Source organism: Oncorhynchus clarkii, chromosome 31 (genome assembly GCF_045791955.1).
Source record: "Oncorhynchus clarkii lewisi isolate Uvic-CL-2024 chromosome 31, UVic_Ocla_1.0, whole genome shotgun sequence".
In the NCBI taxonomy this organism is placed as follows: Eukaryota; Metazoa; Chordata; class Actinopteri; order Salmoniformes; family Salmonidae; genus Oncorhynchus; species Oncorhynchus clarkii.
This window is the reverse complement of record NC_092177.1, coordinates 40,775,528-40,801,373: the sequence shown is the minus strand read 5'-3', so window position 1 is coordinate 40,801,373 and position 25,846 is coordinate 40,775,528. Positions and strand designations below refer to the sequence as shown.

The 25,846-nt window shown below is 42.3% G+C and overlaps 1 protein-coding gene and 1 non-coding gene across 4 annotated transcripts in view; both read right to left on the bottom strand.

Annotated features, from left to right (window-relative positions):
• LOC139391027 (ETS-related transcription factor Elf-1-like) overlaps positions 1-23,414 on the bottom strand; it is a 76,593-nt gene extending 53,179 nt beyond the window's left edge. Inside the window, exon 1 of one of the 3 annotated variants that reach the window (XM_071138497.1) lies at positions 23,127-23,414. The gene's annotated coding sequence lies outside the window, so the exon portion shown is untranslated. Of the gene's footprint in view, positions 1-5,496; positions 5,724-23,126 lie in introns of those variants that run through there. The other 2 variants (XM_071138496.1, XM_071138498.1) reach the window with 2 other exon arrangements.
• Positions 23,415-23,905: 491 nt separating this feature from the next.
• Positions 23,906-23,977, bottom strand: trnae-uuc (transfer RNA glutamic acid (anticodon UUC)). Its single transcript has one exon. It is a non-coding gene; the product is annotated as a tRNA-Glu (tRNA).
• Between the last annotated feature and the right edge of the window lie 1,869 nt (positions 23,978-25,846).

The following is a 25,846-nucleotide window of genomic DNA, read 5'->3' as shown; positions in this document are numbered from 1 at the left end:
TTGATCACCCTGGTTCACAAACCAAACAAGCCTGTGAGACTGACTATCTTGCATCCCAAAACGTCTCATGATGATTCTTTGAACTAGGGATGATAATCATGCCGATATTAACAGTGACTTGAAAATACTGACATGGCCTGTGCATTTTTAAATAATTTGTCACCTCAAGCTGACAGATGGAACTGATTAGTGACAGAGGTAACTGCCAAAATAAAGGAAACACCAGTATAAAGCGTATTAACAGGGTATTGGGTCCCCACGAACCAGAACAGCTTCAATGCACTTTGGCATGGATTCTACAAGTGCCTGGAACTGTATTGGAGGGATTCGATAGCATTCTTCCACAAGAAATTCCATCATTTGGTGTTTTGTTGATGGTGGAGGAAAACACTGTCTCAGGGGCCAGTCCAGAATCTCCCATAAGTGTTGGGTTGAGTCTGATGACTGTGACGGACATGGCATATGGTTACATCGTTTTCATGCTCATCAAACCATTCAGCAAACACTTGTGCCCTGTGGATGGGGCCATTGTCATTCTATGGGGGCATAGTCATGGTAGCCAAAATAATGGCCTGCCCAGCATTTTTTACCCTAACCATGATGGGGTGTTAATTGCTTAATTAACTCAGGAATCACACCTGTGTGGAAACACATGCTTTCAATATACTTTGTATCCCTCATTTACTCAAGTGTTTCCATTATTTTGTCAGTTACCTGTATATAGCTCTGTATTATAGATAGCTCACATAGAGCAGTGGCCGAACAAGATCACATCAGCATCATCAGTCACTGTAATGAAATTCACATCATTATTCCATTGCGAGCAGAAATTCTGCCCTATGTTTCTGCTTCCAGTAATGAGACACCCAACTCACAGCTCTGGTTCCCCCGTACCTCAGAACAATGGCCTGCCAGTCTCAGCTTGTTTGTGTGTGTGTCAGACAGTTGCGACATTGGGAGAGCTGCGGGTTGCTCAATGGAAATGGAGAGACGAGTATGGAAACGTGATGCAAATCCACCCCTGGGTCAACACAAAGGACCCTCAGCCAGGCAATGCAACGCAAGAAACACAGGGTAGTAACTCTTTCAAATGTGGCCAATGTCCACCATGCACTTTTAGCATGAACAGTCAGAAACGCACAGTTACTGTTAGCCGACTCAACTCAGTTCCACGATTTACGATGGAATTGAGGGTGACTAGCGTGAGCTGCGATGTCACATAAAATCAATTTTTTTATTATTATTTTTTTAACTACAGATTTCACACAGCACCCACTTTTACCCAACATGATATATTGCTGAAGGCTATTGATACTGAATGGGTCCATGTATGGGTCTTCATCCTGTTCATCCGGCTAGCTAGAGCCTGCAGCATCCCCCACAATAAAGGAGGGGTTGGGGGGAGTTTCAAACCAGAGGTGTAGAGTTCAGATAACCTCAAGCACATTTTGACCTGTTTCAGCCCATCTTCCCATCATTAAGGCCCTTAGATGTGTGTGTGAAGCCGCTAAACCCCTAAACATTTACATTTTAGTCATTTAGTAGACACTCTTTTCCAGAGCGTCTTAAAGTAGTGAGCAATGTTCCCTTTTTTTCGGCACTAAGCAAATGTCAGGTCGGCTGAGTGCAAACTTGAACGTTGTGAAAATTCTGTGCCAGTTCCGGCATGTGTTTACTGTGAACACTGAGGCTGTACCCACAGTAGGCTACTGTGGCTATTTGATCATAATGTAAGCCTACCAAGAGTGGCCTACCATCAAAAACAATGGAGAAAGACACATCCCATAACATTTTAACATGGAAATAGATGTTCATCATTCAGCCTACAGTAGCAGCCAATGTGTGGTGTTCATCAATGCCTACGTTCCATTAGTTTTAAAGAAAAAAAACACATTAACCTGTTTATCCACTTGTCCTTCAGACAAGGAGGTGACTGAAAATGTTGTGTGTGATGCAAGAAACCACTTTACAAAATGAAATTAATTATTATTCCCATACAATTATTACAGCGAATCAGACAAATTATGCTACGCTCTGTCTATTGGCTACTTAGCTTATTCAATACCGCCTCAAAATACAACACTTCCCCTTTAAAGACAAAAAAGCTCTTTACTTGACTCGCTTTTCAAAGATGGCTAGAAATGCACACATTTTGTGCTCTTGTTGGAAGCAACCACTCCCCCATTGTTGACTAGAAATTGGCTATAACTGGGTAAATAACTCACTAACTAGAAAATAATATGAACAAATGTGCACTACATGCAGCTCTCACTTTGATCTCCAAACTTGAAACCGCTCATACCGCTCATATCCTTTATCCACAGTCCAGTTCATAGTGAATGGCACAGATCCATATATGGGAATGGCTATTTGCATATAGGCCTACTGCAGCTCTGATTCATTATGGCGCACTGGTCTGTGTAGAGTACTGGCCTGAGTCGTGCCTGTCAATGCAATACAATCCTACTCCAACAAGCTCTACCTACAAGAACATATCTTGCAAAGTTAGTTTTGCATACTAAATCTTGCATAGTTTTTTTTGTTTATGTCTATTACATTAAAAGTGGCTAATATTGCATTGATTCGATCACAATTCCCACAGTAGAGCGAAACGTTGATAGTGTTAACTAAAATTGTAGAAAGTTGAGTAAAGTTCCATTTTGTTCTTATTTGTGCAGGCTCATATTTCTTCTGTGCGGCAGTCTGAGGGGAGCTGTGTGCAGTTTACAGGGAACATTGGTAGTGAGCGCATATATTTTCATACTGGTCCCCCATGGTAATCGAATCTACAACTCTGGCATTGCAAGCGCCATGCTCTACCAACTGAGCCACACGGGACATCGAAGAAAGGGACCATAACCCAACCTAGAATTGCCAACCCAAACCGGTTCCTGTCACACCCATTACCTGAGACCATGTCATGTCATCCCCATCACCTGAGATCATGTCATCCCCGTTACCAGAGATCCCCTGATAGACTATGTGAGAAAGAAAATTGTTAATGTGTCATAACAACACTGATGACAAGCCAACAGCATGACACAGAGTGTGCTTATTTACCCATCAACCGCAATACAGCTCAAACAAACTGCTGCCCTTGGGTCATTCAAAGCCAGCCACAGGCTGGATTGTGAAAGGAGAAAATGTGAACCAGAACAAACCCAACCCTCGATTGTTCCATATGCAGGCATGCCAAGCCTGGTCTGATTAAATCCACCCCTCCTCCTCGGCCAGGCCTAATGACCTAATTACAGGCTAAGACTTGTTGACTCTGTATTGTGTGAGGAGCCAACCTGACACTACTTCTTCCCTCCCTCCTTTCCTCCCTCTCTTTATCTCTCTGACTCTCCCTCCCTTGTGACAGAAACTCTCTACAGTCCCTCAATAAGCCAACAATGGGCTGCTCTGGTGTGTTGTGTGTTTGTCTCATGTCATGGCCAAACCTCAGGTACTGTGCCTCATTTACAAGCCAAATCAAGAGGCCAGGGTGAGCACGAGGCAAGATTTGGGTCAGATGCAAATTCGGGATTGGTAAGGGGCACAACTGAGCTATTCACCAGTGTTCAAACTGGGTTATTGACTCATGGGATTAAATCTAACATTTTCCAGTTGTAGACCCTGATGACCTAGACCAAAACAGTGACCTCATAACTAGGACTTTTCATGAGTGAGATATAGAGAGGGGTAAGGGGGCAGCCTGGTTGTCTCGTTGCCATGATCATCAGCCTGGCATAGCCTGCATGAATCAGGACAACAATCACAGAGGGCTGATTTGGTAACATCAGATCTACAAGGTAGAATGTAAGCTTCACAAATGATATGTGAGAAGATTATTGAGCCAACATTATCCATACAACAAAATATATGGGGCACTTTATTATTAGTGTGTCACAGAGACATTTCCAACTGCCAACTTCAATAAAGGCTCCGTTTGCATGTATGAATGTTGTTTAAACAGTCCCATGTTTGCTCAGTGGCGTGTGCACAATGTGTTGTTTGGACCATTTCTGAAGCTCATGAGCAGTTTGTCAGTGCAGAGCATGTTTCTGGTGAAACAGGAAGCAGGCTTTTATCTCTGCTGCAATTTTTAGCAACAGAAACCTACCACAACTGCATAGAAGATAATGGTGGCACAACACCAGCTTTTTTGTCATCCCCCGTGAGTTGCATTGAGTACCTGCTGATCCTCATCTGCCTTACAGAATGAGCAACATTCGTGCAGGGCTCCAGTGGCCTGATTAAGTCCTGATATGCAAGCCTGAAATCAAACAGCAGGGAGTGGGGAGGAGCACCTTCTAGAATCTAGATACTATAGCAATTACTTTTTAAAAGAAAATATTCTAGTGGTAGGCTAGAGCCAGACCAAAGCAAAGTCGGTGAGAAGAATGCATAACCTTTTCAGAATAATGGCCTAAGGTCTACTCAGAGTTGCCATGAAAGATAATTACAAGTTTTTCTACACCATGACCAACTGTAAACTCTCATGTGGGCTTGGTCGGGGGGGGCTTGCAAAACATGCTTCACTCCCTAGCTAAAGCGCGCCATATATGGCAATGACTCGAAGACGTGACATCGAACATACAAATGATCATTCTCACAAACAATATATCTCTCATTGCAATGAAACCTCGATAGAATCAAAGCATACATTTATAAAAACACTGCTTGAATCTACTTGGCATACCTCAACAAGCATATTGTATCTAAGGTGTGTCAAGAACATTGAGCATCACGCAATCCACCCTTTAGCCAGAATAGATTCCAACCCTACGCTCGCTTACAACTGCACTGGGGTCAGACAGGCTGGGGTCGGACGACTCGTTCAATCTTCTCGGTATAACAGTTGGGATAATGGGACAATTCAGAGTACAATGCATTTCTCATCATTGGATTGAGGTACGTTTTCTGAGCCATATCTGGAGCCACTGTGTCTTAATCTAAACAGGATCATGTGCGACCCCAGTGCAGCTGTAAGCAAGCACAGGGTCAGAATCTATTCTGGCTATCCACCCTTTAACATCTGAACGACGTCTTTTAAGTCTGAGCTCAATGTCGGTCTACACTTTTACTGGAAAAGGATGAAAGGGTATAAAGTACGTTGTAATAGTGTTATAAATGATTACCCGGTTTTATGAAAGGTGTTTGATAAAGTTTTAGTGCTGCCCAAAACAAAATTGTCACTGACAGCAATGGGTACATGTCTTGGTTGGTATCTTTAAGAAAGCGTGTTATGAAATGTGTCATGTATGAAAACACACAAAACATGCCACAAAAGCTGAGCATTGAATTGTATCAACATGACATTTTCTTGCCGTTGACTTGCCATCTTACTTTATAATTTTCTTGTGACACATTTGCAATGTAGAAAACCAAATGAGGAACACATATGGTAAACACATAACCCATATAAACAACTCTAATTGGTTTGAACCACCTATTCACCCATAAAGAAGCAAAATAGCATCAGAAATTCAAAGAAACAGCTCAGTCACTAACCTCAAAGACAAGGGGCTTGGGTGTCGAACTCCATGTTAACAGTAGAACACATGACAGATCTAAGTGACTTAAAAAAACTGAAGGGGAAAAAGTGATACCACTGCAATTTAGAAAAATAATCCAAGTTAGGAAGTGCCAGGAACACAGTGCTGTACAGAACGTGTGGAACACTGACCTGCCCTCTACCTGAAAAAGCGAGGCAGTGGCTGCTGTTTGAAATTTTAAAAAGGAGAAGTGTAGTGAAGCAACTTGCCTTGGCTCTCCCTGTGAGTCATGTAGCTCGACATCCATTGGTGGGTGAGCCTTCACGCAGAGTGGCTGCACCTGGCCAATCGCAAGTCAGGGTGGGCCCTGTATGCAAATCCTTTCAGGTGAGTCACGGCAGGTGTTGGGGATTGGCTGAGGGATGGATGTGGGGGAGGGGAGAGCGAGGACGGACCAACCAGTAAGCCACACCTTGAGCAAAGTTTTTCCTGCGGAGGAGTGCTGGGGTGGAAGAAGGGTGCTGTAAATGCATAGTTTAGTTTACCATTGGTCTGGTATGCATTCGTTTGAGGACACTTGGACTTTGACCAACCACTATAAACTATAAAGCAGTCTTGTCTTGGTCTGTAAGGAAAATGGTTCAAGGCATACACAAGACATGGAACACACTTGAATGTAAAAATATGGGTCAGAGAAGAATACAAGCTCATATTCATCCTTAAGCTTTCAAAGCAGAGTTAGAAATGAGTTTTGAGGTCATTAAGGCAGAGTAAATGAGACAGTAAGAGGTCAATCCAGGGGAGTAGCTCTTGTGGCAATAGAGGCCACCATAAAACCAACTTTTTATGGGGCTTCACTGGAAGGTACAAGAATAGTGGGCTATAAAGACCAAAGCAGTCTCACCTGACCACAATTAGACATCAGAGGCAGGCCACTGGTCTTAGCTAATGCCTCAGCACAAGTGGGTCTATAGACCCCCTCCTCCCCCCTTGTACCCACCTGGATGATATAATGCTAATGCATATGAGTGGCCGTACTCGCGTACACACAAATACAGACACACACACACACCATGCCCCAACTCATCCTGCGCTGTGTTCTGATGTATGGGCCTTGAGATAGCTTGACAAGCATCTTTATTTAATCAGACTGACAAACAGGAAGTTGAGTAGTTCTGTGATGTGTGTGTGTATGTGTGTGTGTATGTGTGTGTGTGTGTGTGTGTGTGTGTGTGTGTGTGTGTGTGTGTGTGTGTGTGTGTGTGTGTGTGTGTGTGTGTGTAGAGGTGAGACATCTCAGCTACAATCTTTCCATTAAAAGGAGCTGCATTTGATGTGGTCAACTTTTCACTAACTTCTTTTTTTTTTTTCACTAACCCCTGTCTCCTTGACCTACCGCCACTCCCCCAGAACTCTCTCCCTCTCCCTCTCACTCTCTGTGTGTGGGTGATTGTGTGGGCAGAGACAGGTGCGCTGGAGTCAGAGCAGATCCCCACCAGCTGCAACCTGTTCCATAATCAAGACCTCTACAAATACTCAGCCCTGCCACTTCCATGCTGCCAGATCGTAATCTCTGCTCAGTCAGTCTACGTTTCTAGTCATTTGTTACTATTCAGATCCTGTTGTGCCTGTTTTCCTTGCCTGTTTTTCTCTCCGCTGCAGTTCTGCCCGCTCTGACTCTGGTCCCTGTCTCCAGTCCCACGTCTCGTCATCCTGCTACTCTGTCCTGGATTCCCCACACTACCCTGTCTTAACCCCTCTCGCTCCAACCTCAGCCTCCGCACCTGGTTTCCAGCGACCCGCCCGCGCGTCCCCTGACCTGCACTACATCTCCCCCTGTGTTTCAATAAATACCTTGGTTACTTCATCCCAGTCTCCTCGTCTGAGTCAGCTCTTGGTTTCCCCTGTTTCAATTAGGATTTTTTGATGGCAACGTGGCTTTCCCTGAGGCTAGTCCCAGTCCTGTCAAAGACTAAGAGAACATGGGGTTAAGGTCTCTCATTGAGAAAGTTGCATTGTCTTACCAAATATGAATCACATATAGGTTACAGTGTACAAGCAAACTTAAGTCTTGGTAGTATCTGGGTGTGATACTACAGCTTGGATTGATATTTATAGTACTTCTGTGAGAAGTCCCAGTAATCCATTCCCTCCAACTTCCCCCCAACAAAGATGCCAGTTCAGATAGTAGACAATTACCTTGACTTTTTAATTGGCTGTTAATTTAAGTAATTTGCATAAACAAAGCAACACACTAGTAACGGGTGGTGGGATAATTGACTTCGCTGACAAAAAATGTATGTTAACAGGAGAGAAAAGAAAACAGATGAGAGGGAAGGTTCAATAGACACTGAGCTCATGGTTGGCACAGATAGCAGCACTCCATTATTCTCTACCGCAGTCTCATTAATGCACATTTTTTTCCACTTTCTGCCAGCACCCATGCCAAAGACTACATTATCCACCATTGCAGTCCCCACTGTAGTCCCCTTCATCTGCAGAGGGAACACGATGATAGCTCGGCAGACGTAGGTCTCAGAAACTATTCCATTCCATCTCTTCGTGTCAGAGGACTGTCACTCGGTCTCTGTCTCTGGTGGCTATTTTCCTCAGTTCAGCTGTAGGCCGATATTACTTGCACCAAATCTTGGGTCTGGCTGTACTTTCGCCGTGGAGAAAAACAAAAGTATTTAAGCAAGATATGGACGCCACTATATCAAGCCTCTTTGTGTGTGTTTCGTTATTAGCTTGTGAAATGTCATATGTGTGCCATATTTTATATGAAGCACGGTAGCTAAACGAGCACAATCATATAATGAAGGCTAGGACGTGAAACATATGTATACAGCAAGGTCACAGGGGAAAGGTGACGCACAGAAAAGGCTATAGGGAGGGAAAAGCTACAAATGGAACAAAAAGTTTCAAAATTCAAAACGAGCTCATTGGTAAAAGTAAGCTGAAACGGCAATCAAGCCAAGACACAAAAAGGAGAGTGTGGAGGGTAAGAGAGAGCTGCAGCCTTTGTGTGAACAGAACGCAACCATATGACCTCGCTGACTAAGTGAAGAGACACATTTTTCCTTTGTAGGCTAAAAAATCTAAATGGCTAAGAGTCATATATTGCTGCTGTTGCATATCAGAGTCCAACTAAAACAGAGAATAGCCACAAAAAGGCCACATTGTCTGCAGCCATGTCCTGTTAAAAAGCAGACACAGCAACACTTCGCCTGAAGATCTGTTTGTTTCAAGTTGTTTCCCTCTCTTTCAAGCAAAATAAGTCAAAGAGAGGCAGAGAAATAAAGAACTGAATCACAACAACGTGGGTCAAAGATTAAACTGAGTCTGTTTTCGTAGAGCTAGGTCTAGTGCATTTTCGACCTTGTTTTGTCCACTTGAACATTAATCAGCTGACATAACTTATCTAGACATGGGCAAATGCCTTGCACATATAGGCACTCACTACCCAATAACGTCAGCCGACACAGCTATATGTGGTACACCCTGGCTCTGACATTTTATTTTTTACATTGGCCAGTCCTTTCCAGCAGTTCCAGCAGCTATGGTGGTTGTGTACCAAGGCCAGTAGAACACAGTACTTCTCATCTCAGCTCAGTACTATGAAGAGTATAAATCTGAGTTTAGGGCCTGGTTGAAGACTGGAAATAAACCTTGAAGGCCTGAGATGTGGAGCCTTGTGAAGGACAGGCAGTGCTGTTTGTGCAGCTCCGAGGTCAGCTGATGGCCGTTCCATGAGTGACTCAGAGTTGGAGGGGTGTGTCCTCTTTGGGCCCTGGTCAAAAGTAGTCCACTAAACAGGGAATAAGGTGCCATTTGGGACATAACCAAGGAATGTCCTCAGCCAAGGCTAACAGGGCCAAGATAGCAGCCCTCACGGGACAAACCGGTAAAGGTGGTGCAGGAGGAACAGGCAGGGATGCATTCCAATGAGCCCAACTGACATGGACAAAGAGGTACAAGTGCTGTAAACACCACAACACACTTGTAAATGACCATGAGAAAAAGTTGTTAATGTTACCCTGGGCCAGACTTGCTTCGAACAATGGGTGATAAAAAGCAAAAGTCTGTGACGCGCTGTTGGAATATTTTCATACGAACACCAGACAGTTTGTTTGAGGCCAATCACCCTTAGGAGACAATCAATTCTCGTCCACTAACTCTTTCAACCTTCAGCTAATTGGAAGATAACAAATTGTCAAAAAGATTATGCAGCTTTGGTCATTGCTACGAACATCCTCACACTGTGACCAACCAGGACTGGGAATGGTCAACTCTGACTCACAGCAGTGACTGTGGATGATTGCAATGACTCCAGCCTCACAGAACTAACAAAGAGAGGGGTGTAGGCATTTAGCTGAATGGTAATGCATTAAATCCACATAGCCTACAGCTGAGTCACTCACTCTCTCATAGACCAGTACGGGAATTGAGCTCTATTTATCCAGGTTATTGCGACATCAGAATATTCCGCTCATGTGATAACATGTAACAAGTCCTGGGACTTCCTGGCGACGTTTACATGTTATTTTGTGCGGTAATGCAGCCGTACACAAATAAAGTGGACAACAAACATAAATCTTCTGTTCATAGCTGTGCATATTTGGAGTACATAAGAGCAGAGCGGAAGGAGTTAAATGAATTTTTACAGGAAGGACCAGACACATTACCGTTAAGGTATCACATTAAACATTAAACACACATGGCAAGGCCAACATTCCAGACAGTCCGCATCACACCTCTGTCAACAGAATCCGCTACCTGTAGTCGGGACAAACACTAGAGCTGTCTCCACTGAGGCTAACTGCCTGACTTTCTCATGTTTAACCGCTTGTCTAATGTAATCTACACGGAGTATACTACAATTAAGAACACCTGCTCTTTCCATGACTAACCAGGCAAATCCAGGTGAAAGCTATGATCCCCGTATCGATGGCACTTATTAAACCCACTTCAATCAGTGTAGATGAAGGGGTGAGAACAGGTTGAAGAAGGATTTTTAAGTCTTGAGACAATTGAGACATGGATTGTGCATGTGTGCCATTCAGAGGGTGAACTGACTGACTGAAATATTTAAGTGCCTTTGAACGGGGTAGTAGGTGCCAGGCGCTCCAGTTTGAATGTGTCAAGACCTGCAATGCTGTTGGATTTTTCATACTCAACAGTTTTCTGTGTGTATCAAGAGCGGTCCACCACCCAAAGGACATCCAGCCAACTTGACACAACTGTGGGAAGCATTGGAGTCAACATGGAGTCCTGTTCTGAGGGGAGGTGCAACTCAATATTAGGAAGGGGTTCCTAGTGTTTGGTATACTCAGTGTATACCAAGGGCATAGTGATTTTATTTATTTATTTATTTATTTTACCTTTATTTAACCAGGTAGGCAAGTTGAGAACAAGTTCTCATTTACAATTGCGACCTGGCCAAGATAAAGCAAAGCAGTTCGACAGATACAACAACACAGAGTTACACATGGAGTAAAACAAACATACAGTCAATAATAAAGTATAAACAAGTCTATATACAATGTGAGCAAATGAGGTGAGAAGGGAGGTAAAGGCAAAAAAGGCCTTGGTGGCAAGGTAAATACAATATAGCAAGTAAAACACTGGAATGGTAGTTTTGCAATGGAAGAATGTGCAAAGTAGAAATAAAAATAATGGGGTGCAAAGGAGCAAAATAAATTAATTAATTAAATACAGTTGGGAAAGAGGTAGTTGATAGGGCTAAATTATAGGTGGGCTATGTACAGGTGCAGTAATCTGTGATTGACAGCTGGGAGGACTCAAGTTTCTTCTCGTATATACAGGGGCTTTGCCGTTAAGAGAACTAAGCATTTTTGTTTCACATTCAGAGTATATGATGCCCACAGTCTTTGAAAGCGTACTGTTGAATGAATACCCAATAGTAGAGTGTTGATATTAAATCATTCAAATATCAGGCCCGAAGGAGGGACAGTCTGTGACTCTAGAATTCACATTAGCCTATATGATGTGGTGACAGACACAGGCTACATACTGTAAATGCTTCTCATTGTCGGTGATGAGCTGCTAACTGGCTAACAGATGCTGTAAGCTCTCTATTTAAGATTCCATTACATTTTACACATTAACTTGTTGACGCTGTGGATCAGCTGAGTGAGGCGAGTTTATTCTCTCTCCTGGGAGGCAGCTCATCATACACACGGTCACAGACACACACTGATAATACTCTGCATGTCAAGCTTTCATGACAGACATATTAGCACTCCTCTGACCAGTAAACACCATGGGACCACACAGCCGTCATATCTCTTAGGAAGGAGACCCGTTCTGTTTCCTAGAGATGAACGTACTTTGGTGCGAAAAGTGTAAATCAATCCCAGAACAACAGCAAATGACCATGTGAAGATGCTGGAGGAAACAGGTACAAAGTATTTATATCCACAGTAAAACGAGTCCTATATCGAAATAACCTGAAAGGCCGCTCAGCAAGGAAGAAGCCAGTTCTCCAAAACAGCCATAAAAAAGCCAGACTACGGTTTGCAACTGTACATGGGGACAAAGATCGTGCTTTCTGGAAAAATGTCCTCTGGTCTGATGAAACAACAATACAACTTTTTGGCCATAATGACCATTATTATGTTTGGAGGAGAAAGGGGGGGGCTTGCAAGCCGAAGAACACACTCCCAACCGTGAAGCACGGGGGTGGCAGCATCATGTTGTAGGATGGCATCATGAGAAAGGAAAATTATGTGGATATATTGAAGCAACATCTCAAGACATCAGTCAGGATGTTAAAGCTTGGTCGCAAATGGGTCTTCCAAATAGACAATGACCCCAAGCATACTTCCAAAGTTGTGGCAAAATGGTTTAAGAACAACAAAGTCAAGGTAATGGAGTGGCCAACACAAAGCCCAGACCTCAATCCTATAGAAAATGTGTGGGCAGAACAGGAATGGGCCAAAATTCACCCAACGTATTGTGGGAAGCTTGTGGAAGGCTACCCAAAATGTTTGACCCAAGTTAAACAATTAAAAGGCAATGCTACCAAATACTAATTTAGTGTATGTAAACTTCTGACCCACTGGGAATGTGATGAAAGATATCAAAGCTTAAATAAATAATTCTCTCTACTATTATTCTGACATTTCACATTCTTAAAATAAAGTTGTGATCCTAGCTGACCTAAGACAGGGGATTTTTACTAGAATTAAATGTCAGGAATTGTGAAAAACTGAGTTTAAATGTATTTGGCTAAGGTGTATGTAAACTTCCGACTTCAACTGTACATACACACATAAATCAGCACGATCGACAGCCACATATTTAGCTTACGTTGATTGGACTAAATAATTGTTGGTATCTTTTAGTAAGCATAAGTGATTAGATCATGTTGAAATGGTGCTGGAATAGTGGAGGCATCGACTGTTTTCTTTGCGACTTGTGGTAACTCTCCGTGGATCTAAATCAAAAGTTGTTTTGTCGTCTGAAAATGTCAGAAACATATTAACTTGCCTGACCATGCTCTAGGTCATGTAACGGTTTGTTACATGCAATTTGTTTTGTGGACTTCACTGGACAGATGTTGCTCTCCGGTTTTGTGATGAAACAAAGGTGTGGTTGAATTTATTCTGCCACTGTCTTCTTATTGTATCAGCCTTAGGCCTATACATCAAGGTGTCAAGGCATACAAACTTACAGGTTATAGAGCAAACAATGCAATTATCAAAAGACATAGGATGTAATGTGCCTTTTTCTGGCTTCCCCGGTGATTTTGCCCACGCAAAAAACGAGATGGCAACAAAACCTCTGGGTCAGTCCAACCTGATTGTCAATCTCTAGTGGTTGGTCATCTTTTGCCACCATACCATTGCAACAGCGTAATAACTGAGTAATAGCCTATATGGGTCATGGGAAGAAAAACAATATATTGTTAGTTAAACCTAACTGAGACATTGCATTGTTGCTTTGGAGCTTGTTTTCAGTTGTTCAAGGCTGCCTCTGGAGAAAAGGGAACACAGAGTCTAAAATCTATGACCTCTTAAGTTCTCGGGGGAAAACAAGATAAGTTATGTAGTTTACAAGACATTAAAACCGAGGTTAACATGATGACATTACAAATGACAGTAAGTACGTATGGAGACATGGAGTCCATGTGTATAGTTTGGACTGGAGTCACATGCTTCACATTGTGAGAGGCAGCATGCAGGCGGGATGGGGTTACAGGTGGAATTTCCCCTGGCTCCCCTTTCTCTTTGACGTCACGTCGGCCGCTTGACCGTAGCGCTGCTAGTGATCGAACGGATATATCAGAGGACGTGAAACTCAGGTGACAGAGCCTCGGTTGTTGAAACAAACTCACAGTGAACTAAGGAACTTTACAGAGCAAGTTCCCTACTGTCTTCCGACAAAAAATAGTGGGAGCCACCATGAAATATCTTTAGGGCAGGCACAATTAGCATATCACGGACGATTATGGATGAAGACCATCATGAAAATAAAATAACCGTCATAACTGTTTTTGTGTGGGACGAACAGCTGACTGAAGACGGGGCATTTGTATGGTTGAGTGAGTTTCTTCCGCACCTTGGACTCTTAACAACGTGATGAAACTCTGTTGCTCTTTGCTGAACTGTAGAATATTCATTCAAATTAAATGGAATGTATTTTTTGTAATGTCAGTTAACAAATCACAGCACATACTGATGGGTACATTTCCTGTGGTGCTTTAACTTCTTGCTTTGCTCCTATGGGTACACTCGCAATGACAGCCAGTCCACCCATTATAACATCATTGACTTGAATGGGGATGCCCGGTCTATTCATTCCATTTCTATGGCGGTCAGGAGCTGAGGAGAGGAGAAAATGTGTGCCCCAAAACAGTTATATCGGTGACCACGGTCAAATTTTCAGTGGAAATTGTTCAAAATCATCCTTGTACATAGAGTTGTATTGTTTGTTTAACTTTGCAATCATTGTTTTTTGTTTGGCATACATTTAAAAGTGAAAAATATGAGTCAGACATTCTGTTAACACTAGAACTGCCAAAAATGGTCAATCTGACCATTTTCAATATTGTAATTTCAACAACTTAATTTCAATAAAAACCTTGAACCCACCTGTCTCTGACGTTTCCTAAATATGAGTATTTTACATTCTAGTAGTACTTTCTGAGAAATATCATAAAAGACAAAAGAATTCTGAGAATTTCATCCTCAAAGAGCCATTATGGTCAAAATGACCTTATTTAACAGTAGAATAGCCAAGCCTGTCTAATAAATACATTTAACTAGAAAATAAGCCTGGACTCAAACCCAGAGTCTCTGGTGGCATAGCCAGCACTGTGATGCAGTGCCTTAGACCACTGCGCTACCCAGGAGTACCTTAAATTAAATGTATTTTTATTTGGATTTCATGTAATGGACAATCAAAAAATAGTCCAAATTGGTGAAGTGAAATTTAAAAAATCTAAAAAAGAAAAACGGGAAAGTGGTGCGTGCATATCTATTCACCCCCTTTGCTATGAAGCCCCTAAATTAGATCTGGTGCAACCAATTACCTTCAGAAGTCACATAATTAGTTAAAAAAGTCCACCTGTGTGCATTCTAAGTGTCACATGATCTCAGTATATAAACACCTAAAGGCCCCAGAGTTTGCAACACCACCAAGCAAGCGGCACCACCAAGCAAGCGGCACCACCAAGCAAGCGGCACCATGAAGACCAAGGAGCTCCTCAAACAGGTCAGGGACGAAGTTGTGGAGAAGTACTGATCAGTGTTGGGTTATAAAAAAGTATCAAAAACTTTGAACATCCCAAGGAACACCATTAATAAAAAATTGAAAGAATATTGCACCACAACAAATCTGCCAAGAGAGGGGCGCCCACCAAAACTCACTGACCAGGAAAGGAGGGCTTTAATCCGAGAGACAAAAGATAACCCTGAAGAAGCTGCAACGCTCCACAGCGGCGATTGAAGTATCTGTCCATAGGACCACTTTAAGCCGTACACTCCGCAGAGCTGGGCTTTACGGAAGAGTGGCCAGAAAAAAAGCCATTGCTTTCCAAGTATAAAATCTATTTCATTTGTGGAGTGCCTTTGTAACAACTATGAAGCAGAAAGCTTGTGCATTGAAACAAAGTAAAAGCTTATTTTTCTACTGACAAAACAAATGAAAATACCCAAACCGCAAGACACGCGCTGTCAACTAAGAAAATATCTGAAAATACTAGTAGCCTAAATATCAGTATAGGTGCCAAGCGTGCTTGTGAATAGAGAAAATCAGCACAAAAAGAATGTTGGCATTATAATGAATATGTGTCGATATACTGTAACTGTGGTCAAAAATAGCATATTATTGTCAGTTATTGGACACATTATTTGTGGCCTTGATGTGCTTAAAGTATTGTGTGCAGTTGGATCTCATTTAGCTGTTATCCCTTGTCCGAACAGTCACCACAAATCTGTGTCACTTTCACTTGATTGCAACACTTCCCTCACACAAGTCGCTTGCAGCGGAAGCAAGTGTCCAGGTTCTGTTTCCGAGTGAATCTGATCAACTTGCAGCTTCTCCTCGCCAGGAGCTGTGTGCAATTTGGCTCGCGCAATGGCTCTTTGGAATCTTTGCTGCTGCCTTGGCCCTCATATGTCTCTCACGTAGCCCGTGTGCCAGACTCATGGTGACGTCTCTCCCGCTCATGGGTGTTGTTCATGCACTGCTTGAACAACATGTGTTTGTTGATAGCAGCCAAGTCAAGCATATTGTAGAACACAGCAACAGGCCAGCGGCAAGTTCCTCCTTTCACCTAGTACAGCCGTGCCTCCTGATCAAAAACATCCAACACTCGCTCACCTGCTGCCCAATATGGATCCTTTCCCAGATATGAAAAGCCGTTCAGCATGAATCAGAATTATCATCATCAGATACGGTCCATTTCTTCCCCGCCATCCATTTGTCTTGGTCTTACCATTGTAAATTATGCACGTTCTCACTGTGTAGCCTACTCCAAGTAGACTAATAAAACTGCTTTGATTCGGTGGACTGATACAGGGTACATACCAATTTAAGATTAGAAATAGAATGGATCAATACAATAGAATGGCCCTCCCTATTCTTCATTCACTATTGGTGATTACATAATTACGAATCCCTCACTCATCAACTCACCCATTCTCCCCTTTTCTCCCCCATCATACTTCATTTATTTAATCTGTTATATGTTTGAAATTAGTTAAGGTATAGTTTAGGTTCAGTTTCGGGGCAATTATCGGTTGATCATCAACTGGGCATGAGACATTCAACTATCATAGGAGTGGAGCAGGCCGGGGGAAATCTTTTTTTTTTTCTTAGATAACATGCGCTTCTAAAAATGGTTAAAACTCCAGTTTTGTTTGTGATATTAAGATTCTAACTTAAACAGTGTGTTGTATAGATGTGTTTAGAAAAAGGTAAGGACGAGGGGGACATGACTTTCAAAAAATTAAAAAATGTAACATTTCAGTTTGTTTTGAAACATTATTATGCTCTCTGCCTTTCTAGTGTTAATATACAATCACAAATAAATCCATTAATATTTCATTCAGGAAGGTCATAAATAAACATGATACATGTTCATTAACTTCAAAAGAACAGAATAGCATGTTTTCAGTTGTATTTATCTGTGCTTGGTAGACATGGCTATGGCTGTGCCATGCCAATTAAATCAACTTGTTCGTTTAGTTCATCCCAGGCCCTGCCACAGTCAAGACACATGTTTTTCAGTAAGAATATATTTGAATATCCTAAATGGCTATCGCTGATTGTCACTCATATGAGGAATGCATGGAGCCACTGTTATTCTAGGAAAAAGTAATATTTTGAAACAGAGACATCCTCACAATTTGTACAGTTGTTTGGCAAAACATTCATTAGAAACATCGGAATCTGCTCTTTCTGATAGGGTATAGCAATCAAAACATCTGCATGGACTTCTGTAGGATGATATGGAAGAAGTGCTATTTGGTAAGCTCCTTTCCTCTTTGACAATGCACGCTGTCAATGCACGCTGCACAGGTTATCAGTCACAACATTCTCTATTCGACGATTGATAATATTGTCACCCATCAGACTATAGTAAATGTAATCTTGTCTTTAGGCTATATATATATTATTATATGTGAAATTAGTTACAATATAATGTAGGTGTAGTTTGGCAACTGTTGTCTTACAGTCAGAAAATCATCTTATTTTAGTATTTACAGTCTATACGCTTCTGGATTAATCAATACATTTTCTGACTGATTACAATTTGCATTTGGTGTCCTGAGGTTTCTTATTACCTATTTTAACATAAGTGCATTCATTTAGAAATGTATTATTTATTATGGAATATTTATACAATTGAAAAATCAACTGTCAGAATGACCGTCATGGCCATTCTAGTAGTTATGGAATTCCGGCGCTCTGAGTGTTAATGTGGAATTGCCCATAGTCAGAGACACATTAAACATTGCTACCTTGTGGTTACCTAAGAGGTGTCAAATGACACTAATTTACCTCAGAGAGACTGATCACTAGACTAGATTGGAAAGAAGACTCCAAACCGGGCATCTCAGAGACATTACAGGGACCTCTAATGTAATGCTTTTTCAGAGGATGTGATAGAGCATATGTTTCCTACATCATCTGGCTTGAACCCTGACCAAAATGTATATGACAAACACAATAATCCTTTCATTCACTCACCTGTCTCTCTCAAGGCCACTACATAAGCTATCTGTCCATTGTAAGGCTCTAGTGGTGCTTCAATGGTGCTTTAATACGGTACCGCATGCTGGATTGGAACATGGAGAACATTCCTTCTCTTGGGTGGCTGGGGTTTTTGGCAATTTTTTGGGCCTTTCTCAGACACCGCCTGGCATGTATGTCTTGGATGGCAGGGGGCTCACCCATAGTGATGTGCTAGGCCGTCCGCACCACCCTCTGTAGAGCCTTCCGGTCGAGGGCGGTGCAGTTGCCATACCAGACAGTGACACAACCAGTCAGGATGCTCTCAATGGTGCAGCTGTAAAAGTTCCTAAGGATCTGAGGAGCCATGCAAAATAGTTTCAGCCTCCTGAGGGAGAAGAGGCACTGTCGTGCCTTCTTCACGACTGTGCTGATGTGAGAGGACCATGTTAGGTCCTCAGTGATGTGAACACCAAGAAACTTGAAGCTCTTAACACTCTCTACTGTGGCCCTGTGGATGGGGGTGTACACACACCCGTTTCCTGTAGTCCACAATCAGCTCCTTGGTCTCACTGATGTTGAGGGAAAGGTTGTTGTCCTGGCACCACACTGCCAGATCTCTGACCTCCTCCCTGTAGGCTGTCTCATCGCCGTAAGTGATCAGGCCTACCACCGTGGTGTCATCAACAAACTTGATGATGGAGTTGAAGTCGTGCGTGGCCACACAGTTGTGAGTGAACAGGGAGTACAGGAGGGGGCTAAGCACACATTCCTGGGGGGCTCCCATGTTGAGGGTCAGCATTGCGGAAGTGTTGTGCCCTACTCTTACCACCTGGGGTCGGCCCATCATGAAGTTCAAGATCCAGTTGCAGAGAGGTGTTCAATCCCAGGGCTTGGTGACGAGCTTGGAGAGCACGATGGTGTTGAACGCTGAGCTGTAGTTGATGAACGGCATCCTCACATCGCTATTCCTCTTTTCTAGGTGGGAGTGGGCATTGTGGAGTGCAATTGAGATTGCGTCGTCTGTGGATCTGTTGGGGCGGTTTGAAAATTGGAGTGGGTCCAGGGTACATGGGATGATAGAGTTGATGTGTGCCATGACCAGCCTTTAAAAGCACTTCATTATTACAAATGTGAATGTTACAGGGCGGTAGTCAATGTGACAGGATGCCTTAGAGTTTTTGGGAACAGGAATGATGCTAGTTAGCTTGAAACATGTGGGGATTACAGACTTGGACAATGAGAGGTTGAAAATGTCAGTGAAGATGCTTGGCAACTGGTCTGCACATGCCCTGAAGACATGCCCTGGAAACCATCTTACGAGTATTGACCCATTTAAAGACATTACTCACGTCAGCCTTGGAGAGAGAGATCACGCAGTCCTCAGGATCTACAGGGGCCCTAATGCAGGGCTCTGTGTTGTTTTTGTCAAAGATTGCATAAAAGGCAACTGGTTTGTCTGGTAGAGAGGCATTGTTGGACAGATCTCGGCTTCCTTTATAGTCCATAATGTACTGTAGCCCCTGCTACATGCATTGAGTGTCAGAGCCAGTATAATAGGATTGCACCTTGTTACGATATTGTTGTTTGCCTGTTTGATGGCTTTGTGGAGGTCGTAGCAGGACTTCATGTACGTCTTCTTGACCTCAGCCATAGCCTCAGGGTTGGCTGTGATAGCCCTGTAAGTGGTAGCTCTGTCCTTTAGCTTAGCACAGACCTCTGTGTTAATACAGGGCTTTTGATTGGGGAAGCAGCGAACCTTCACTATGATGTCGGCGATGCATTTCCTGATGAAGCTGGTTGCGGAGGTGGTTAGCTCGTCAATGTTATCGGCAGAGTCCTAGAACATATTCCAGTCAGCACTAGCAAAGCAGTCCAGCAGCATAGCCTCTGATACGGTAGACCATTTTTCCAAGCAGTTTGTCACGGGTACTTCCTGTATGAGATTCTGTTTGTAAACAGGAAGCATGAGTATGGAATCATGATCTGACTTGCCGAAGGGGGGAAGAGGCAGGGGGGGGGGGGGCTTGTATGCTTGCTCGTGGGTTGAGTAACAGTGGTTTAGGACTTTATTGGCCCTAGTGACAAAGGAGACGTGCTGCTAGAAGTTGGGCATCACGTGTTTTAGTGGCGCTGAATTTTAATCACCGGCAATAAGAAAAGTAATATCTGGGTGCATGATTTCCTGCTTGTTTATAGCCTTGTACCATTTGTCAAGTGTCAGCTTGTTGTTGTTGTTGTCCTGAGGTGGAGCAGTCACAATAACAGATTACAACTCTCTTGGGAGGTAGAAGGGTCTGCATTTGACCATATGGTATTCAAAGACGGGTGAACAATAGGTCGAGACTTCCACTGCACACAATTTGCTGTTGATGCAGAAACATAGCCCTTTCCCTCTGGTTTTCCCTGAATCCAATGTCCTGTCCGCTTGGTGAATGGAGAATCCATTGCGTTGGGTAGCCATGGGGGGTATCTTGTCCGAAAGCCATGTTTCAGAAAAACAGAGAGTATTGCAGTTATGAGAGTCCCGTTGACAGCAAATCCACAATCAGAAGTCATCCATTTTATTATCAAGTGACTGTACAATGGCCAATAGCATGGAGGGAAGTGTTGGCTGATTTTCACATCACCTTAGACTCACCAAGATGCCCACTCTCCTGCTTTTTTTTCACCTGTGTTTCCTCTTGGGTAGCCGAAGATTTGGTCGGAGGTACACAAAGAGCCAAGGGCAGATCCAAGAGCTCATTAGGGCAGCTCTTGGCCAGTTAGAAAAGACTCAAGACTGAGGCCAGGACATTGATAGCAGCCCTCAATATTATGAAGCACAAATGAGAACAGCTCTCCCATTGTCTGCAGTCTTTGTCACCCAGTCACAATCCTCAGCTGCTCTGGCTGCTGTGCCCTGCTGATGGTGACATCACGGTCACGCGATAAGTACCAGGCATGTCACTAGCCCCAGATAGGCATAGGCTAGTGTTCCCAGTCAGTGTGCATAAACTGACTATTAACTGAAACCTGATGCCTGGCCTGTTCTCATCCTCCATCATGTTAATCCAGGCCCTGTCTCATGAAAGGGAGGTTACTACCTCAAAGTCCCTTTGTGAGGGAGAAATCCCTCCAGCAACAAAGTTCAAAGGCGGAGAAGGCAGGGTCATTAATGCACATGACTGTCGAGACCAAGAGAGAGAGGGAAGGAGGGAAAGAGGGTGGGAAGTGTGCAGTGAGGCAGGCACCATGGGATTTTTTAAAAACTATGCATGGAGTCTGGGGCTTGAAACATATGCAAGAGACCACTACACTGCAGACGGGTATATTTAGAGGCTCTTGTTAGGGGATAATTGGTTTCAGAAGACTGAGATTTCCAATTATCTACTGGGCCTCTGGGATAGGCGGGCTGTGTTGCGGGGGGAGATGTGGGGGTGGGTGGACAGTGGAGGAGGAGTGGGGGTCAGCAGGACCAGCTGATCTCTGTTGCTGACGGGCTGAGCTGAGTCGCGCAAACATCCCCCTAACCCTCCAAATAAGGAGAGCACAAGTATTCCCCTGTCTCGCCCCTACTTTTCTCCGGACAACAGTAGGCACAGAGATTTTTCAGCTCGCAAAGTCCCACAAGGCCAGCATCTTAAACCAAAAATGTAAACATCTGGCAAACGTTTATATTGACCACAGATGGGTTGAGGAGATCAGGTCATTTGAGAAAACACAGTTTAGTGTAGATCCAAGCCATCACATTTTTCTAATAAGAATATCTTAACTGATGAACATGTTAGATGAACATGATGAGTAGACATGGTTCATACAAGTGCCCAATAAAGAGCGGGGGGTCTTTCTCAACCTCGTGAACTAAATGGCCAACTTCATGATAGAGCAGCAGAACATTGGTAATGGTACCATTTGTCATTTCTTCAAATCAGAGGGAAATACAAGCACTGGTGCAATGATACAGAATATTCTCCAATAGTATATTCAGAGACTGAAGAGATATTGGGTATGCTTATTAATGTGACGTCTAATACCTGTGGAGGCTGCAACAGTAGGGTGCAGTTGAACTCCTCTTTACTTAACAGATAAAACATTAACAATCTATTGCTTTCAGGGCTGTATAATTGATCCCTCACACTCACATGAAGCACAAATGGCAACTGGAACCTAGAGACACTGCAGACAGGCTAGCTCTGTCAGCAGCACACAACAGCCTCTCACATTTACCACACAGCACCCCTGTCACATGGAAGGCATGGTACACTCTTAGAAAAAAACTTTTCCAAAATTGTTATTTGGCTGTCCCCATAGAAGAACCCTTTTTGGTTCCAGGGAGTACCCTTTTTTGGAAAGGTAGGACCCTCTGTGGAAAGGGTTCACATGGCACCCAAAATGGTTCTACCTGGAACCAAAAAGGGTTCTTCAAAGGGTTCTTCTATGGGGACAGCCAAAGAACCCATTTAGGTTCTATATAGCACCTTTTTTTCTAAGGGTGTATCACACAATGACACGGCTTCTCAATAGGAGGGTTAATAAACCAGAGCAGTGGGTCATACATCTCTGTGATTTTTCATGTCAAATGTTCAGTAATGTGGGTCAGTGGCAGAACATTGTGTATAGAACTCTTTTGAATTTAAGAAATTAAAGTAGTCCATATTTGTTCTAGTCTACAAGGTGAATAGATGCAGTACAGCAAATAACTTGTATTTTATTTGTTGTGGATTTACAAGTGGAGCTACATAAATAGAAATAGGCTATATAGAAATGAATGAAAGAAAAATATCAAATGCACTCAATCCAGACATTTATTGAATGGGGGAGCATTCTACGATATGAAAAGGACTGCTTGCGCGGGGGTAACACAACTGTTTCATACACATTCCAGACTAATAGTCAAGACAACGTAAAAAACAAAAACAAATTAGAAGTACATCATTAGCAATTCGAATTGAAAAGACTCACCTTAAATCCTTATTTTATAGTGTCAGACATTTAAAATGACAATGTCTTCATCAAAATCGTCCAGTAGCATAATATCTTCAGTAGGCACTTATCAGCATCTTGTTATTATCCCCAAAAAATAATCCCATTTGTGAGATGAAGCCAGACATTATCAGTACAGTAAATATGCCAACTCTACTTTCACTACGTTCGCGTGGCTGACATAAGGTTACACTGTTAATTTTCTTCTTTTTTTTTCTTACCGAAAACCGATGCGTGGGGAATTCCTAGCAGTCACATTTTCCCTAAGAAATGATTGGCCAGCATTAGGGATTCGGTTGAAAAAAAAACAGGATGTTGTGAAAAATAATGTAATGTTGGTTACTCATACTGAGAAATTTACTGGGATAGGCTAGAATAAACTACGTATCGGACTTTTAACTGGAATGCAATCTTAATCATTATCTTTAACAGATTGTTTTAACACCAACTAGATTTACAATCACGAACAAAAAATGCATTGAATATACAACTTCAAGGATGTGGATCACGTTGATACATTGAAACCAAATGCACACTGTCCTGGCTACACTTTCAAACCCGCCCACTTAAGGGATCGCAGTCTTGGTACATTGCCTATTTTAGAAATGTACTTTATGTTATAAATTTGACCGTGTGGATAGGTTTCTATGGGTTGTCCAGTTGAACAGTAAGATACATTTCAGACTTCATCAGAAAGGCTATTAGCATATCGGTGCTGCGAAACAATTGCAAGTTCGCGACAATATTAAAATATTGCATTCCCATACCGGGAGTCGAACCCGGGCCGCCTGGGTGAAAACCAGGAATCCTAACCGCTAGACCATATGGGAGCCAATTTAGTTACAGCACTCAACTATATCTCATATCTAAGGGGATCCTTTTTTTAAGGCTTTCAAACATATCAGTTACGGTTGGCTGGCCCTTCTACACGAGCCCTCCTCCGTTCCATGATTCTTTTCTAGATTATTACAGATAGACTGTAATTGTTTTAAAGCCTGAATTTAACACATTTCTGCTATTCATGGCAATTCACCCCCACCTAGTGTCGACTTCGTGTAACTTGTGTCATGCACTGGAAAAAAAGTGTCTGTAACTGCTTTCCAACGATGTGTTTATCGCTTCCCTTTTTGTACGTGCTTGCCATTGAGCAAATAACCCTTTTTCTTGAAAAAACATGCAGACACCCCACCCTTAAAATCATACTACTTACAAGTCAAATAAGAACTTCCATTTGTTTCTTTTCCCAGTTTGATTATTTAGGAAATTACAGAGCTTTACCAAGTGGTTGAGAAGTAAAAAGGAATTTCATAACAGCAATGCCATATTAGAATGAAAATTCGAACACCTTCCCTTTGCCCTCAGAAAAGCCTAAAATCGTTTGGGTATGGACTCTACAAGGTGTCGAAAGCGTTCCACAAGGATGCTGGCCCATGAAGACTCCAATGCTTCACATTGGTGGAGCATTCTTGATACACTTGATACTTAACAGTTAAGCTGAAAAACCCAGCAGGGTTGCAGTTCTTGACAAAAACCGGTGCACCTGGCACCTACTACCAGGCAATTAAATTGTTTGTGTTGCCCATTCACCCACATACACAACCCATGTCTCAATTATCTCAAGGCTTAAAAATCCTTCTTTAACCTGTCTCCTCCCCTTCATCTTCACCGATTGAAGTGGCATCAATAAGGGATCATAGCTTTCACCTGGACTCAACTGGTCAGTCTGTCATGGAAAGAGCAGGTGTTCATAATGTTTTGTACACTCAGTGTACGCTTCAATGGCTTTTATAGGATCCAAAGGTAAGCATTGTTAAATAAGGACAATGTCATATTTGAACAAATAATTAATAATAATTACATTGAAATGTATGTGTTTTCAGGTGGTGTATAGTGCAATTTCCCTAAAACGGTTCTCTTAAATTTGAAGTGATCCAGGTTTTTCCACAATGTTTCACAGACTACCTTTTTTTAAATAATATTTAACAAAGTGCAGTTTTTATTACTATTATATGCATTATTTTATAGGCGACCTTTAGTCTGAAAATGAATTATAATATAATAAGAAAATGTGCCATTTAACAGACACTTTTAGGCAAACGCCACTTATCCAAAGCTGGCGAACAATAGTATGTTAAGGGAGGAAGAATGGGGAGAAGAAAAAAGAGGAAATAAAACGTTGTTTCTTCTTCATAATATAAATGTTTATTAATCATTGTTCATTATGAAAAACAATGAAACTGTTGTTTTTTCCTGTTTGAGAAATGGCAAGAGTGGCCCCGAAAGACCCTGTTCGAATCCTGCCTTGGCCAGAAATAACATTTCTAAACATCCACTATAGTGTCTAAAAGTGTTATTTTTCACATCGGTGAATTTAAGATCACCTGAGTTAATGGAACATTTAAGGTTGGTTTATTACTGGTTGGTTTATACTCCCTTGTTTATGCAATTATTATCTTAAATGATCAGTTCTGTTTCTTTGTGGACTGCATATTTCTTGATGTAATTATTATTATATATTCCTGTGAGAGCAAAACATTTTTGTTATTAGAAGTGAATAATGATTTACCTACAATCAAAAGTCATTCTAAGAATTGGTCGAAATAAAGAAACGTGTTTATTAATGACAAATGTAAAACGTGACACACATACGTATCCCTTAGGGGCCCAAGGTAATGAGTGGGTATGGCAACTGACTGATT